General features: G+C 35.1%; 1 protein-coding gene across 1 annotated transcript in view; it reads left to right on the top strand.

Annotated features, from left to right (window-relative positions):
• Positions 1-1,802: 1,802 nt before the first annotated feature.
• Positions 1,803-19,672, top strand: part of LOC139978927 (acetylcholine receptor subunit alpha-like 1) — a 57,456-nt gene continuing 39,586 nt past the window's right edge. Inside the window, exon 1 of the mRNA XM_071989510.1 lies at positions 1,803-2,084. The gene's annotated coding sequence lies outside the window, so the exon portion shown is untranslated. The remainder of the gene's footprint in view (positions 2,085-19,672) is intronic.

The following is a 19,672-nucleotide window of genomic DNA, read 5'->3' as shown; positions in this document are numbered from 1 at the left end:
CTGTTTATATAAACACATAGTGCAAATTGAAGCTAGCGATTGTTCCAACATCGTATTACAACTAGCTTTACAAAATAGCGTCTTGGACTCGGAGTTTCAATATAAACGTCAGCTAACGAATCGTTGTATCTATACTACGAAGCTCGACAGCATAAATGATCCATGTAATTTATTCCATTGACTTGGGAGCTATGGTAAGATGGGCCATTAGTGCCAACCTACCCTCATCACATCACAGAAATATGTTCGATAAAGCCTTCCTTTGTGTTTGACAGTCGGAATTAATGTAAAATTTTGAAGATGTTTTAATTAGAAAATACAAGCTACCGTATATTTTGTCACTCCGGTAAGATGATGTTATTTCGCGAGAAAATAGGCATGTCCCCCCCCCCCCAGGGTTACTATAAATAGTATAAGAAGCCTGTCTAACGACATACGGGATCATCATTAGTATAATGATCAGACCCGGATTGAGCGTAAAAGAGGGCCGAAGCCTAATGGATAGAAGGGCCTGAATGTTGTACACCAGGGAAATGCAAAACAATAGGCGAAATTTAATTTGATCATTAACTAGAGACACACTCAGTCCCTTGTAAAAATCGGAAGATTGAAGGTTTCACAAAACGGTACTTCAACAATTTTATATCTCCAAAATGTCTCTTTTGCAAGAAAATATATAGGCCTATTCTGCATGAAATTATCATTTTATTTTGATGATAGCCTTATAACTGTAACAACTCAGTATACAAGCAAATGTGTATATTTATGTACTAATTAGGCTATGCGACTTTGACAGGACTTCTAGTGTATAACTGAAACATACCACAGGGAATAATCAACATTAAAGTATCAATGTTGTTTTTTATATATATATTCGAAATGTTTTCATGATTACTCAACTCATCAGTCCAGCCTTCTATTATTTTATTGTTATATTTTCCATAAATTCTAACATTTGTTTCAGATTCATTTAGCTAAGCCTTCGTATAAACAAGACATCGCCAATTTGAAATCCGAAATCCTTAGTAAGTGATTTTTCTTTTGTAAAAAGCTTATATTGGAGATCCCCAGTTTATCCTGTTTTCCTATAGTGGATGAATGTGTTAATTATCGTATGAACTTATAGTTTGCTAATAAAACGTGATGATGCATTGATGCTACCTTGGTAACGTGGCTTGCTGTACGAAAAATGTACAAAAGACTTGATAGTTTGTCGGAGGACTTTCACAAGAGTGACTAAACGCATCAAGATAGGCAGTCATTCTTTCAACGAATATCAAGATGTTAGTCTATTTATCATAGGCCTAATTTGTTTACGAAAATCGGGATAATTTTTTTTATTGACATAACCTGGTAATCTTATTAATTAACAAATAATTGAACCTGTTTTAACGAGAAGACAAACCGCGTATAACTTATGTTAACGTGTTAACGTTGGGTTTCATTAATGAATTAGTTATAAACGAATCTAAACAAAATTGAACATGAAAAGTTTGATTTTCAAACGAGTTATAAAACATGAGATTAAGTTTATTGTTGATTGTGAAACAATGTATTTAAAGCTTTTGAAAATATAGGCCTATAGTTAGAAATTTGGCTTAGTATACGTACCCTCACCAAGAAATAATGGGGACGCGCGACCTCAACCTGATGTGTTTTATACAGCCGTAGATATCATCCACTTTATATAGATTAAATGCATATTCATTCCTCAATTAGCTGTATGATTGGTCGCCAAGCTGATGCGAGATCGCTTAACGAAATTAAGACGACATCGTTCGTCCTTTTGCATACCTGAGTGTTTCTCACACATTCCTCGGGAAGTAATTATAAGGAGCAGGGAAGCTTGTGTACAGTTGATAACACATGTGCGCAACTTGTGTTATTCATTGCTGACATATGCTTTGTGTGTGATAGAATGGCTTACACGGAAAACTAGCAACAACCATATCTCTCTGTGTTAGTGTTACAGGGAGAAGAACCGAGCGAAGCTCTTCACTATATAAATACTCACGCTGGGAATTTTAGTGTGGATAAGACAATGGATTATGCTCCCATTCTGTTTAAGGCTTGATTGAAATACGGTAAGTAACAAAACTCGTGAATAATCCATCTCACAAAGATGAACATTTCTAAACACTTCGTGCTTCTCTAGTACGTATGAGGCACGTATACCATTGGAATCTGTTATTTTATGTTGTCTTTATAGTACGTTGAGCTATAAACTGAAGAGCTCTGTTAACAAGGATAGTTATACTGGTTAATCAAGGTATCATCCACTTCGAAAGATCATTTTGTCCGAAATTAGATACACGTTTCTTGTGATATTTTCTTATAAATTGTGTTCTTAATTTTAATGTGAATAGGCTCAGTTAATGTTTCGTCATATCTCTCAGTTAACTGTGTATGATATTCACACCAATGTTGATTGATGTCTTGCAAATTCAAATTTAACTTTATTCTTAGTCAATTAAATCTTTTCTTCGATTTTTGACGAAGCGTGATTCGCATAGTGATGCCTCTTTCCGCCGAATACGACTCAGTATTTCCTTCCGCGATCCCGGAAATTGTAGCTTTAGAAATCAATGATTTATTCCCTCTTGGTACCGGCTTCCGTATCGGAAAATTCCCTAGCGTTTGATATAGTTGAAGAATTTCTCCACTTACATAGATCAAATGATGCAATTCGTTATACATTTTACTGAATGTGTACCGTACATGTATTTTATAGGTTTTGTATGATTTATAGTAGCTAATTTACATTCATGTGACTCGAAGACGTTTTCTGTAATTATTTTTAGTATTGAAAGTTGGTCAACAAAATCAAGAAAGACTTTGTGATGAAAGGTTTATTCAAACATTTCTCCTTACCTTCCTTTCAAAGAAGGACAGAAAGAAAAGTTTCCCATGTAGTTTGCAATCATCCCAAAGGCTATATTATAACGCATGCAGAACGTTCAGTGTGGGTCATTCCTTTTCTTATTCGAAGCTCGCTAAGTTGCTATGCGTTGAACTCTCTCAAAATCTCATACGGTAGACTTAGTAACTAATTGCATGGCTGTTTATTACTAGTTCCCGTCGGGGCCTACTTATAGGTTTCCATCATCCGCCGCACAAGTTACGGAAGTAGTTAATTTGGTCGTTGACAGATTCACCAGTGATTGCTTGGGGGCACGAAACCTCTTCGAATTGTGACGCCATTTTGGCTAATAACGGCTGTTCTGTATTGCTTGGTTGACTTTCAATATCCCGACTGTAAGAGTACCTCAGACTAAAGTTTGGTGTAAGACATGTACTTTGAGAGCAAACCACCAAAAAATCCAAGGTCAGAGATACATTCAAATTGATTAAAGTGAAGAAGCAAGGTGAAATCTACTTTGCAACGTGTTTGCGTGTAAAATTATAGATTTCTCTTACCTCGCCAGATAAGACGTTCTTTTTACAGCCAATTTGATGACGCGCAAAACAAGAGTGTTTTAAGTGAATCATCGTTAGCAGGTAGCTCTGCCTTCACTGGTCCTCCGTCACCTCTTCTGCATTACTAAAATTGTCCATATCGATCACTCCATTAGCCTTATAAATGTCTTTGCTTTCATCATAACGGAGGAGCATCCTCTTCTTACTTGTTGTATAGGCCTATATAACCAGGTCTAGGTCGAGCTTGAGAGAAAAAGAGGTTGATGCTATAAGCCTAGGCTCCCATATCCTACATGCAGGCATCGTAGTTTTTTTATGAGCATAAAATCCATGCAGCAAAATGCTTAATTTGCACTATACTCATAAAGGCATCCGAACGTACTAAATAAGTGTACCCGGGGAATGCGGTGGGGGGGGGGGGGGGAGGGTAGGTTAGAGCACTGCAGGTATCTATAAGTTAAATATGTATAGAGTTGTTGCGATAACTACATAGGGACGGCGTCAACCGCCCGCACTCTCCTTCACCTCTTTCGAATTCCATTTCAGTGATATATTCAAATATTTATAGCTATAGATGATAGACTATCATGACCAATGATGTTAAATGTATATATATACACACACACACACATATATATATATATATATATATATATATACATATATATATACATATATATATATATAATTGAAATCGTAGTGAGTTGTTAAATCCAAAACAGTGGAAAAAACTTCCAGCCTCCACCGGGATTCGAAACCGGGCCTCTCGCTTTATATGCGAACACCCTAACCACTAGGCTATGGACGCTGATTGTATTTCCAGAGGTTCGAAACCGGTAAGGAATTCCACTGTAGGCGTTTGTCACCTGTATCGAACAATACTAGTTTTGTTTGGTAACATTTCTGCCACCAGGCTATGAGTGCTATATACTTCAGGGCTTTCAGGTTAGTCACTCTCCTCGCCCTAATTAACCCTTTGAAGTTTCACTTTATTACCTGTGACTAATCACCATTCAGTGGGATGTGATCTAGCAATCCTAACAACCCAGCCAAACGTATATTTCTGTAATCGTAGGAAAAGTGGACCTCCTCAAACCCTCACTCAAGAGGACCACGTATTGAATTACAAAAATCCAATTTTAGAACCAAGTTTAGAGTTCGGTGATATGAAGACAACTCGTAGAATTTATTTGAATTATTTGTCTATAGCCCAATCTTACTCAAAGTTGGATGCAGGCAATTCAACTCATTGATACATTAATAATATTTCAACATTTTAAGAGCTCTGAAAATTACGCTGCGTAAGGCATCATGTTAAGATTTTGTTACTGAAACTCTCCCTATCCTTTCATCATCCTACAACTCCCCCCCCCCCCCCCCACCTTACCCCAAAATGAACATATATATAGCAACGTGAGAGTGAAAGAATGGGCGAAGTCGCTTAGTTATATGGAAATATGATTGAGTTGGTTTAATGTACATTCACTATGTCACTTGAAGCATAATGCCCTAGCATAGCTTGACTCACTACCGAGCATATACACGTTTATATTGTGATTCGTTTATTCATAAATTTAAATGGGATACAAACAAAACCACCATCTTTGGCTCATACGGGAGAGATACCTGTGAAGAACAACAATTCCACCAAACAACTAAACAAAAATTATGCTCAGTTTGCTCAGTTTAAGTCGTGTCAGGGGGGTGGGGTGGGGGGGGGCTAGTCATTTTGAAGTCTTTGATGTCATAGAGTCACTCGAACCAGGGAACTGTTTAAGTTTCTCGTGGTCTTTCTCTTCTTATTTTCAAGATAAATTGTTAACAGTGTTGATATTAAACCGATGCCATCACCAGATCATGTTAAAAGCTACACAATATTGTTAGATTTAGAAATTTGCAAAACTCATCTCTATTCAGCCTCTGAAGAAGATCCTGCTAGGATCGAAACGTCAGGCCCACTTACTTTTACATATTCTCTTACGCAGACTCTTTAGTGGATAAGCAGTTTGCTAACAGCTTTGTTTTATTTAAAAAAATAAACCTTGTTCACATTGTAAATACAGAAACAGCTCTATGCATCTTTGCAGCAATTTGGCAATTTAACATCGTATTTTGCTGTGTGATACGAAATAAATTATTCCCGGACATGTATAAGAATCATCTTCAAAATACTGTTCATTTTCATAACAATATCTTATACATGTATTTTCAGACTTTAAATTTCTCCTGCAATTGAAATAATGAATATATAAGAGACATATACAGATTGATTTTCTCGTGCACTGTGCCAAAGCAGTTTGGTAGTTCTATATCGTTTTGTCATTAAATTCTCCCTATACTTTGCAATCTCTCGTAGAACATGCCTCTTTCATCACTGCGAACAACCCTCCAGATACTTGTTTATTCTTGAGATTCTTGCTTTGCCTTCTCTTTCTTTAGAAAAAAAACCTACTCTGAAGCCCACAAATTTGTTTTCTTTTGGTGGTAATTGACATAAATTATGCAGTCGTTCTTGGCAAAATTGACAATCACCAAGCTAGAGTTATGAATGTCAACACAAGGATTCTCAATGGAAACGACTCGTTCGAAGTCTGTTGAGTAACGTTTTGTTTGCAGAAAGAGTGAGACTGACAGGGGACCGAAGGTATATGATGATAATGATGATGGATTAGGTATCATGGAAGAAGATAATGGCGATGGCGATGATATAGCTAGTTCATGGTTAGCTGTATACGAGCGTATAATGTACTGTACTGACAGTAAGGTAGTAGGCCTATAGAATAGTATGTTAGGTGATGGGACTGAGTTAAACAGAACATTACGTACAGGAGCATCACGTATGAATAAACACATAAACACACTATATAAATATATATATATATATATATATAGATATAGATATAGATATATATATATATATATATATATATATATAGATATATATATATATTATGATTTACATTCATATATATATATATTTATAATATTTAATATATTTATATTGAAGAACCTCAAATACAAGCTTCCTGTCTAAAGAAATCATTATTTTGTTATTTTCTTGCCATATCACTATCGGTGTAATCCAGTATTTTAAATTTTTAACAAGTTCTTATTAACATACTCTTGCTTGATTTTATCGAGCATTGGTTTTCCTTTTATGTTAATTTATATACTATATCAACATTTTTTTCTGAATGATTTTGTCTTCTCTGATATATCATTCACATTTACACATCTTTTTCTTTAATTTATCTCCAATTTCTTTCACTTATCACGGGTGTAAAGGTTCAAGGGGTTTGATCCCTCTTTGATTGATCAACCTTGAACTCTGATAATCTATTTTCTCGGTGGCTTATACAAAATGTCGTCATAGAATCTACGGATCGACTTAATCGTTAGTCTGGCAACTGATGACCACTTAATTAGAGCGAGCCTCAAATTCTGGTAATTCAGCTGATCAGAAACTTAGTTCAGTGATCTGCTAGAGGCCTCGAATATCTCTCGAACTACACAGAGAATGTTACGTATAGTGCCGCGTTCATTTGGTCTTTTCTGTTAACGCACTGCATTTTTTTGTCTGCCTTCTCTACATGGTTCTTAAACTTCATTTTTTAATGTTTTTTATACTTGAAAGCTCTTTTAATTTGATATAGAAATTGATATGAGAGAAAGGGAAATATGTCCAGTATTTCATGAGCGAACCGACTTCATACACCTCAGAATAGCCTTGCAAATTTAAACAGTAAATTCCTTACTAATGCATTCGACTAAACGTATTACCGTACCACACACACAAATGGCTAAATGTGCTTAACACCCGATACACATACACAATCTTTACACATATATAGCAGTTATAAACTTGGATATTAAATCGGCTAAATGGTCACTGTCGTCTTCATTAATAATCAAGAACTCGGTTTCAAATGTCAAGCAATCTTTTCATTATTTACACTGTGGAAGGCAATTGCCTATGCCCTTGTCTTTTCTGCATTATTTAGGATTGGTGTTAATAACACAACCGTCATTCACTGTTTAATGTTATTAACCAGCGCGATCGCCCTTCGTAGGAAGACGTGTTTCTCGCTTCTGGAAATCACACAAAGGTGAAAGAGCGAAGACAGTAAAGAAGCTATTACACGAGCTGGCTGGGGCGGCCGGGTAGGTCGATGCTTGGTCTTGAAATTAAATGAGCGGAGACTGTATTATAGAGTTTAATGATAAAAGCCCATCAGAAACTGTGGCTCATTTTTCTGGAGATACTGGATGGGTTTTGTAGCTTTTGTCTAGGGGTATTGTTTGGGGCTGTTGCCTTTGTTTAAGGCTACTGTATGGGGATAATAAAAATTATGGGGTACTACATGAGGATGTATCATTTGTCTAGGGGTACTGCATGGGGATGAAGCTTTCGAATTGCTTGCGGATGTAGCCTTTGTCTAAGGCTATTATATGGGGATAAAACTTTTGTTAGGGGTACTGCATGAGCATGTATAACATATTAGGGGCACTGCATGGGGATGTAACTTTAGTCTAAGGGAATTGCATGAGGATGTAGCCTTTGTTTAGGGGTACTCAGGGGATGCAGCCTTTTAGTGGTGCTCCATGGGATGTAATATTTGTCTAGGGGTAATGTATGGGGATGTATACTTTGTTTAGGGGGGTTCAATGGGGATGCAGCCTTTCTTTAGGGGTCCTTCATGGGGATGTAACTTTTGTCTGTAGGGTATTTGCATTTGGAAGTTCAATTTGTTTAGGGGTGATCCATGGGGTTGTGTGGCCTTCTTAAGTTGGGGGTGCTCCACGGGATGTAGCCTTTGTTTAGGGGTCCTGCATGGGGATGTATAGCTTTGTCTTTAGGGGTGCACAATGGGGATATAACCTTTGTTCATTCATACTTAGTAAAGATTCCTAAATCCTATTGGTCCATTCAGGTCAGCTGACCGTGGTTAATCCTGTGAGTAACGCACGGTAAAATTACGGGGCATCACTTTAATAAATCTTTGGTTATATGTAACCAAAAATGTTTTGTTTTATGATTTTTCCCCCACACAAATGGTAGTGTATGAATGAACGGGGTTAATCAACGGTCTAGCGTGCGTTACTCACATGATTAATGCACTCCGGGTGTTAATGCTATCGCTGGATGCACTCGGGCTCCGCCCTCGTGCATCGCTTGCATTATCCCCCGATCGTGCATTAATCCTGTGAGTAACGCACGCTAGACCGTTGATTAACCCCTTATTTAGTGGTGCTCCATGGGGATATAGCCTTTGTTTGGGGGCGGAATAAATTCACGTCAATTGTTTTTGTAGGCGAGGACATACCTTAACTGGAGTCGGCTTCAACGACCCCAGGCCACCCCCTTGAATCCCTCCTGCGCTAGTCCAAACAGCTAATGACAGCAAAGCAGCTCATGAGAGCTTTGCGTAGTAACTGCTGAACGAAACGTAATGTAGATATAGACGCTTTGATTATCTGGAAACCAATCAGTTTTGTTTGTTTTTTTGTACCATATTTTGGAGAATATTTCACTTTATTAAAAAAACAATTGCTGAATTAGTTTCACCATTATCGAAGTTTCGTTCAGTTGAAATATTGCTACAAATGCCTTATTATTACAATAAAAGAACAGCCCATCTGCAGTATGTGATGTGTATATACACAATCGAAACAAATGAGTAGAAACAGCTAATCTGAAAATGACCGTTCCTCAATGATCTAGCATTTTATAGTTTACAAAATGAGTTGAATCTTGTATGTTCTTATTCTTAATTCGATTTCATTCCTGTCAAACAATTCTGCTATTTGATGAGCACTCTCTCCAAGGTGAATGTTCGTATCGCCTATCGTCCCGACCTGTCCCGACTCATGAATCTAGAAACAATATCAAGATTTTGACCTTACATGCACACGAGTTTCGCTTCGTATATTTGTAAACAGGAATATTCGACTTCCTATTTTAATCAACTAATGAGGTGCGGCAGAAGCCTAAAGCAAAAAAAAAAAAAAAATGAAATCCTTTATATACTACAACGTGTAATCAGTGCCGAAATACCTTTTGTAGCCTGCCGATTCTCGACGCTAATCCAAAGTAAGGGATACATAGTTTTTCACTTTCCAGTATTTTATCTCTTAGATGAGGAGCGTCCTATATCATCCAGCGAAATAATATATATATGTATATATTTATATTATTAGAAGAAAAAACAGAAATAAGATATGACTCATAAGTGAAATATATGGAGTATTGTCTAAAAAAATTCTAATAGATTTATATATATATACACACATATACACACATATACATACATACATACATACATACATACATACATATATAATTATATCCATATATATATATATATATATATATATATATATATATATATATATATATATATAGGCTATATGCAATTTATGCATAAACATCACATATTCTACTTCGTATTCGCTTGAATGGGTCTAACGCTCAACGTTTGCATGCATGGTCTAAATATAACTTTGATAATGTCGCAATTGACGCAAACAAGGCAATCTTGCAGTATTAGCCACGTTGACAGTAGTAGTTTACTCAGTGCAGCAAAGCCTAACATTCTATATATATGGCTGGCACTGCTCACACAAGTTTATATCAATGCCCTTTCCTATATCGATCGAGCAGGTTACTTTGATTGGCCTAGATTCGAAAAAAGAAATAAAAAAAAGAAAAATGGCGGAGACTTCTGATGTTCTTATAATTGAAGGTCACGGTGAGCTAGAAACAAGGAGCTTGTTCGTGCAATATACAGATATATATGATGTCAAAGCAGGCAATAACATTAAATACAATGTTAATTTATTCACACCTTACTAATCCTTTCAAGTGTTGTGTCGCCCAGCTAAGCTATATCATAATCTCACAAATTATTTTGAATACCTCTAAAATGATAACCAATCATGTACCAATCATGTCCTAGGAAATTCCAAGGTCAACAATTTTGGAAAATTTGTTTTCAATAACATATTGATAACTAGCAAGGAACCTTATTTTTTGTTGGAAGTAAACTGCATTTCACACATGATCAACTGCTATAGGTAAAACAGACAGGAGGCATAAAACGTCTGTTCATTAACTTCATTATCATACATTGAATATGCATAATTATAGTCATTGCATATACCTCAATGATACTGTACTTGATTGTAACACTGACATAACTTGCAAGTTTTATAGCTCCAAAAGATTTTTTTTATTTACGTGGGATGGGTTCAGTCTGTGTAAATTAGTAAGCTGCTTCCGTATATATAGCTTGGACCAATTAGTTATTTTTTTGATTGAGTCATATCACGTGATGAATTACTGACTATAGTAGTTACTTTCCAACCGTTTCATCACACGTTATATCAGTAGCAATACGTTTCTCTTTGTGTCGTGGCATCAGCTTGGAATACTCCAATGATCAAAACGAGGCTGAGAATAGCCAGCTTGCGTGTATATGACAATGATTAAATCACGTGATATACGGTGTTGTAATCCTGATTAAATATCAAGTTCGGTATCGAAAATATAACTCTGCACCGATGATAAATGACACTTGGTCGGTTGCTGTGGTGATTTAGTATGATTTATGTCGAGTTTTCAAGGTGCAACTGGAAACAAATTTAACATTTCGTGAGCCTTTTTCTTATCTATGGTATAGGTAAATTAGATGCATTCTATATATTGAAGCAAAGCATCAGATCATTTAAAAGATATTCACTGTAGTCAAGGTTTAAACAGTGGTCCGCAAACGTTTTGGTCCACGACACAGAATCGTCCATGAAAACCGATCCAAGGCCCATCAGACCCCCCCTCCCTCCCCGGCCCATCAGAATCAATGCTCAGAAAGCAAGAAATCCAGCTTGGGTATAGAGCTAGTTATTAAACCATAATGATAAAATACAACTGAGTCGATCGCCGTCGGCAAGCTCCGAAAACAGAAGAAACATTTTCGAGGTCTGGATGAAACACATCGCTAACCATCGCGAACTTGTAGAAAGTCAACGTGGTTGTGCCCTTTCTGTCTTTTCTTAATTTTTAATGATCACTTGCTTATTATATACAACTGACTTTTCCCGGCATGCAAGTTTGCATTGAAAATGTCCATTTCGCAGAAACTTTGATTTAATCGTACATGTATACCTTACCATATAGTCAGTAGGCCTAATATGCACGAAAACTCGTTCATTGTGTCACACGGCACTATATGCAGTTGATAGTGATATTACTATCATATGTTAAATAGTTTAATTTCCCCTCTTTCGACTTCCAAGTCGACCTAATATGACCACGGTCTATAAGTTGAATATGTCAGCTATCTTCAACATACCGCTGGCTTGACTTACTTTGCGGTGTAATTTCCGGAACAAGGTTCTACCAAGTTTATCACGTTTCCGGTCAGATATTACTGGGGATGGATATTGAAAATAGGTCTATACATACACACAATAACACTAAGAACATTACACAACCAGCAGGGTGATCACTAATAGTATTACTAGGTTGTGCATGTCGAGAGAGCGACTTCATAAAAAGCCCCCAACAAAAAAAAACGTGAGAAAGCTTAGGTGACAATTTAATCAACACTGGATGTAATAAAAACCGCACTTTTTTAATCTCCTTAAAGGAGTGATCGAAAAGAACGGAGGGATTGATCTTGCAAAAATAAAATACAAAATGATCACAATTACTATAAGGTGAAATTTATGTAAGGTAAGACTTCACACACGAAGATGTCGTCGGTGAGAGGCACTCTGGATAAGGTGGTGTAAATTCTTATGTTCATAGATATGAAGTCATCTTATGAGTCACTGCAACCCGCCGTATATGCAGTGTTTCAATGGATATTTGGTATTTCTTTTCTGCGTGCTATATACTGATGTATACAGCATATGTATATCTGTGATATATCTGATAGTATTGGGTACAGAGGTAGAATTGCTTGCATGCTATCAAGTGTCTCTTGTTAATTTAATTTCACCTCATTATAGCGGAGGAATTGGGGCCCTGGTAATGATGTGTTATGATTATATCGAAAGTCGTATAAAACTTATTGATGGAAGATAATATTATATTGCAATATGAAAATGTCTACGTGTAACGCAACGTTGGGATGTAAAGCAAAATGTGACCATTTGTTCCACCATCTTTCGAAGACAAAAAAAAAAAAAAACACATCACGAAAAAAACCCATCTACAGATCTCTAAATGACAGCGACGACTTCTTTCTTTTTGGGCAACATTAATGTGCAGTCAGTAACCCCTTACTGAATTCTGAGAGAGGCTTTACTGATATAAACAATTTCAAGTCAATTAGATGACGGTTTGCGATGCTCAAGAGATTTCGAGATAAAAGAGAGATAAATATTCATCTACAAACAAACTTGTATATTCGATATGCACTGGGAACCGGCCACCGCCATTAAGAGCTCCAACAGGAAAAGATCAGTTACATGCTATTTATCCTAATCCTACAGAAGAAAGACGCTTTGGGTTATAATATAAGATGTCTCCTTTGTTGGTACTTATATAAACCTATTTCCCCTTTTCCAACATTTGTGTCGAAGAAGGCATTAGCATCTGGTATTTATTTGATTCAAAGTAACGTAACGCTTTTTACGATAGATTAATGAGAACGAAACCAAAGATGTTCACACGGTACCTCCCAGTAATCTGATGCGATCAGATTGAGTTTTATTTGTTGTATATACCCAGTAATATAAAAATACTTTGAAAGAATCAATCATTAAAAGATGAGGATCTGAGGAATTCGTCGCATAGACACTTTTCCGTATTTTTATACACAACATTTGGCTAAGTCATATAGCCTTGAATGAAACATGACTAGTCTTCTATTGCAGTGTGTTGCTGTGAGAGTTAATATCAAAACCTTAGAAAAATTCACTAAATGCTATGAAATTTACCTTAGTATCAAATAACAACACTGCGATGCTATGAAAGAATCCAATACTACCAAACATATATGCATGCAATGCGAGTGAGAGTATCATATAGCTAACTGTCAAAACTAGACTGTAATGCTGTGAGATCAGATTATAGCATCAAATAATATTTTTTTAAAAGCAATGCTATGAAATATTTAACCTAAGTATCAAATAACAACACTGTGATGCTATGAAAGAATCCAATACTACAGTACCAAACATATATGCATGCAATGAGAGTGAGAGTATCATATAGCTAACTGTCAAAACTAGACTGCAATGCTGTGAGATCAGATTATAGCATCAAACAATATAAAAAAAATACACGGAAATGCTATGGGAGTATCAAATACTAAAATTGCAAGGCAATGCTATGGGAGTATCAAATACTATCTACAATTGAACGGCAATGCTATGGGAGTATGAAATACTACTAAAAATACACTGCGATGCTATGAGAGTATGGAATACTACTAAATATACACTGATGCTTTGAGAGTATCAAATACTACCAAAAAATGCACGGCAATGCTATGGGAGTATGAAATACTACTAAAGCACACTGCGATGCTATGAGAGTATGAAATACCACTTAAAATACACTGCGATGCTATGATAGTATCAAATACTACGTAAAATATATACACTGCAATGCCACGGAGTATGAAATACTATTGAAATACACTGCATTTCTATAAGATTATAGCCTGAGTATCAAATACTATCAAAAGTACACTACAAATGTTATGAAAATGCAATGTAATGTGCTGAGATTTCTTTTCACAATAATCCCGTATATGTATTAAAATGACTGTTAGTATTTGCCTTTGCACTTTCGAAGGAAACATAATGGCATATACGTCTGATTAGCCTCAAAACTTCTTGTAAGCCAGGGATCATCTTCCCTATAATATGTTATTTTGTTTTAACAACCTGAACACGACTATGGTGGCATAGTGACCTTGAAGCGTATCCCTGCAGTATAAATGTATTGAACTGGATTTGTTATATCGGAATATTAACATACGACGATAAACAACTGAAAATTCCTACTGTTTTTTAAAATTTCTCCGACCCGCAATGTTATTTAGTCTGTTGCAGTTGGTGTCAATTTATATTTCATTAGACTCTGAAATTTTCAAGGTTATTATCAACATATGAGCTGTATTAAACTTAAGCTGATTCAAAATAATGTAATAACGATTTCAGGGAAACAGTTTGAATCGGGCAGAAGAAGAAATGAAGAAAATCTCAATTGAAGAGTGAATGAAACACAAAGAACACTATTCTTTCAATCGAGGTATAGCCATTGGAAAAACCAAAATGTTCAAATAGGTGGATGGAAAGAGTCAAACAAAGTTTATTTTCCATTTACGATCACCGGCCCAAGTGAAGTTACAGTGAAATTGTTTACTTGTTTATATTGTAACTATACCACGGTCCGATCTCACCAAGGTTACACTGTTAATATGTTGAAAGTACAATATTTCCTGCAGGATGAATATCAAACTAAAATGCATTTGATATCCCCTATGTAGTCGTATATTCTCCTTTGATCCCCTATGTATTGTATACTGTTCTTTGATCCCTATGTATTGTATACTCTTCTTTGATATTATGTATTGTATATTCGTCGTTGATCCCCTTTGTATTGTATACTCTTCTTTGATCCCCTATGTATTGTATACTTCCTTTTGATCCCCTATGTATTGTATACTCGTCTTTGATCCCTATGTATTGTATACTGTTCTTTGATCCCTATGTATTGTATACTCTTCTTTGATATTATGTATTGTATATTCGTCGTTGATCCCCTTTGTATTGTATACTCTTCTTTGATCCCCTATGTATTGTATACTGTTCTTTGATCCCCTATATATATATATATATATATATATATATATATATATATATATATATATATATATATATTGTATACTCGTCTTTGATCCATATGTACTGTGTACTCTTCTTTGATCCCCTATGTATTCTATACTATCCTTTGATCTCACGTATGTATTGTATACTCGTCTTTGATCCCTATGTATTGTAAACTGTCCTTTGATCCCCTATGTATTGTATGCTCTCCTTTGATGAATGTCAAAGTTAGCTTTTGTTGACTACAGTTTATTTGACCGGTCAGCTTTACGTTAGTTTAGCATAGTCCGAGCCTTAAAATGAACTCAGCTGTCGCGGTTGTTTAAATCAAATAAAGGTAATTCCAAATAAAACCATCTTTCACGGAATCGCCCAAAATTTTCTCACATAACTAATCAAATGTTACACACGCATAATTTGCAACTGAATTTCCAGAGGATTTCAAGAGGATCGTTGGCATCGTGTAGATCTTTTAATAAGACTGTTTGAAGTTTTTGACAGCATGTCCTCAATACTCCTTAGCTTGGCTTTCTATTGCAAGTTGGCACGTACACTGATGGAGACCCGTGTGATATCGTTGATGAAATAAGTGAACTCTCATTGTGATATATTCTAGTTCGTGTCTTGCCTTGTTTTATTTTATTTTATTAACATTGTCTCGTATATGCTATGACTAAGTGTACCAATTCAAAGCAGCAATCATTAGGAATAAGTTAATATTTTGTTTCCTAAATTCATATCGATTAAAATCCGAGAAGAAGTTTGTACAGTGTCCATTCTTTTGGCTTGAAAGAAACCAAGTTTATCCGCTCACAAGAATGATCAAAACGTGACGCCAATTTTATGAAGCACTCAATATAAGTGATCGGTGTCGGGTTGGAGCTCCATGAGCTTACTATCATGCAATTCTTCTTTTCCTAATGGAAAAATCCGGCCAAGGTTGTTTAAAATGGATGCATTTGTCAAAATGTGCACTTAACACCATCTTTATAATTACAGTTTTGCAAGACCAGAAGTATTACAGATTTGGCTGAGAATATAAAGTTTCACCATACTCTCGGCAAAATCTCAATCAAGATCACATGACTGTCAGCAGTTATCTTTCGAAGCCTCAGTACATTTCTAAAGTTTCTCATTAAAATCGTTTTCTTGAAAATCGACAAACTAAGAAGAGCCTACATAATGAAAGATTCAGAACAAGCTTACTTGAAATTCAAACTCGAAGAGGATTTTTAATATATTTTTCCAGCTTAGACGAGATAACGATACTGAAAGAAACAAAGGGGTTGCTAAATTTCAGCTCTGGTTTGATTCAAAACTTGTCAGCCTCGATTTTTATTATCCTCTATAGAAAAATTATCCGGGGAAAAAATGAAATAAAATATAAGTGTCGTGATGAGTAACGATTCGGAGTTTAAACGCTGTGAATCAAGTGTTTCAACTATTCATAAAGCAGAAGTTAAAAACTCGTTTTTGTAGAAGAATTATTTAAACTGTAAAGTATAATAGTATCAATAAATATATATATATATATATATATATATATATATATATATACATATATATATATATATATAATCCCAAAACTGAGCAGTTCACATATCTACACATGCTACACATCTACAGACGATGGGCTTGAATTAACCGAGTATATTCTATCCATAGCCGCCGTGGTTAATTTTCTTTCATCCTCTGAAACAAAAGTAGGCCTCGCAAAGAAAAGATGCCTCTGGCGTTCCGGGTTTTCTTTCCGTTCTCTCAGCATCAAGGCACTGTGCCATCACACATCATGGCGGGAGTTCGCAAAACAAAAATCGCACGAAGCCTAGCATGGTTCTTTAGTTCAGTAATGTATATATTCAATTGCCTGCATGCTTCACATACCGCATTCTTTATGGCTATGGGAAATTGGTCAGTGTTGGCGGGAGTCATTTATAAATTTGTCCCTCTTTTCCGCTCCAGTTACGCCTAAATACGAAATTGCCTTACAAGCGTCCTACATGCATGTGAACTATACACACTCTTTTAGTTTTGAATACCGTCAGTTACCCTATAGTTGCGTATCACTTTAAAGGGTCTTAGGAGCATAAGTCAGATATCCCCACTATTTTCATGTGAAAGATTAGTTTTTCAAGGCATGTGGTAATATTCAACTACTTTAGTCTTTCATATTTAATAATTTGTTTCATTTTAAACCAAGTTATTCTTTAATGCAACTCACTGTATGCTACGCTAAGTTTAGGAATATACAGCTGATATAGGACATTGTAACAACTCGTATGTGCTTTGGTATTAAGAAAACAGACAGAATCCAAATTGTAAACATTTGTCACGACCATTGAAATAATTCCCGAAGGGTTATTTGATGACGTAGAAGCTTCTGTTGAAAATCAAACCAAGTTCTTGTTTATGTATATGTAAGTTCTGTTTTTGCCCCTTTTTTAATAGTAAACAGGAACTGTTTTAAGTAGATAAATATCCCTACATACTCTTATAAAAATGGGTTACATGTATTTTTGTTGTCTCTTACTTAGTCTATATAATATATTAAAACAGTATTCATTGATATTGTGAATATGTGGAAGGGGTGGGGGGGGGGGGGGGGTTAATTGAGGAGAGTAAGCGTTAGGGGTTAAAGGCTAAACACAAAGAGAAACAAATCCTCGAAGCGAGTGCGTCTGGGTCAACTTAAAACGAGAGTTCGCTTAGGTTTTGGTCCGTGATATTTTGACGTTGTTGTTATTTTTTCTCTCGATAAGAGGCAGTTCGCTTCGGTAGTTAATGGCTATATTGATGTTTGCACTGCTGGTCCAGTATATACTATATATCTCACAATATAGAATGGATTTCGTTTAATTTATCTCTCAATCAAATGTTTCTGATGCATTCGCTCAGTCTCTTTCTTTAGCAAGCTTTATCTAAAAAGGTCTTCCGATCGAATATATGGGTTTGTTAAACTTTTGCGATGCATCGTAAAAGCCTTTAAATTTATATACCTGTCACAATTTGTTTTTCAGAAAATTTAAAAGAATATATATCAAAGGGAGAGAATATCGGATAGGGACTTTACGACGAGGCCTCATCAGCATGATGGTAGAGGATCATGAGAGCTATATACATTAATAAAATCAGTCGTTGAATATATATATATATATATATATATATATATATATATATATATATATATATATATATATATATACATATATATATATATATATATATAGATATATATATATATATATATATATATATATATATATATATATATATATATTTATATATATATATATATTTATATATATATATTTATATATATATATATATATATATATATATATATATATATATATATATATATATATATATATATATACACCATCATTCTCACTATACTGAAAGCTTTATACAGTCAAGCCGGACCTGCTTAAATAATGGTCACGAGGCAGCTCATAACGTATATCAATGACTAGTTTTTAGACATTTAATCTAAGATGGCGTACATCTCATCACTTTTCTTGCCTATTTCAATCAGTGACTTGTCAGGAAGTAAACTTTAATAAGTATTGATCATTCTTGGAACAATCTAAAGTCCCTGAAGAACCATTTTACCCATCCATTCAATTAAGGTTCTGATATCGTAGCTTTAAATTACGGGCTGAGTCAAGTCAAAAGCTATATATTCTGCGTCTTGGTAAACGATTTATTTCTCTGCCCTATGAATAATTCATGAAGGCAGGAAGACGTCAGGATGACTATACACACGGCACGTTCAACTTGTTCATTGGTGAAACGTGTCTCTAGTCGCGTGACTATAGTTTAATGGCATAGAAAATGTGGAAAATAACCAAAACTTTTTAATAAAATGGTTATTGTTTATATACCAAGATTGTGTTCAGCTGCAAAAAAATGAATCATATGTAACATTGAACAGATCTAATAAGAGCATATTTAACGTTAACAAAAATATGTTTATATTAGAAATTAGTAAGATAGCACAGTATATACAAACAAGCACGAATAGACTAAATATGTTTGTTTAATTCGTGCAAGAATCGCAATTTGAAGTTTGCCTCCCATCTAAATTAGCAAAGCGTGAATTAAAGTAAAGCATATATAATTACTCAGTTTGGGTATGAATGGTTTATACTTCATTAGTATACATATTGTTTAATTAAAGTTTCTACTAGAGGCGTCATAAAAAAATAATAAATAAATTATAATAATTATGTAAATATATTGGTCTCAATGTACCATAGATTCCGTTGATTCATTATAATCATAAAAAATACCGTATGTATATTCATGAATAAATCGTCGACACATACGGAAATAGAAATCAAATTAATCATACACTAGACCGACTGTATTTTAGTAGACACGACGAAGAACACATAGGCCTATACGATAATTA

The sequence above is a fragment of the Apostichopus japonicus genome, chromosome 13 (genome assembly GCF_037975245.1).
Source record: "Apostichopus japonicus isolate 1M-3 chromosome 13, ASM3797524v1, whole genome shotgun sequence".
Lineage (NCBI taxonomy): Eukaryota > Metazoa > Echinodermata > Holothuroidea > Aspidochirotida > Stichopodidae > Apostichopus > Apostichopus japonicus.
The sequence above is the reverse complement of the archived record's forward strand: the minus strand, read 5'-3'. Positions and strand labels throughout refer to the sequence as shown.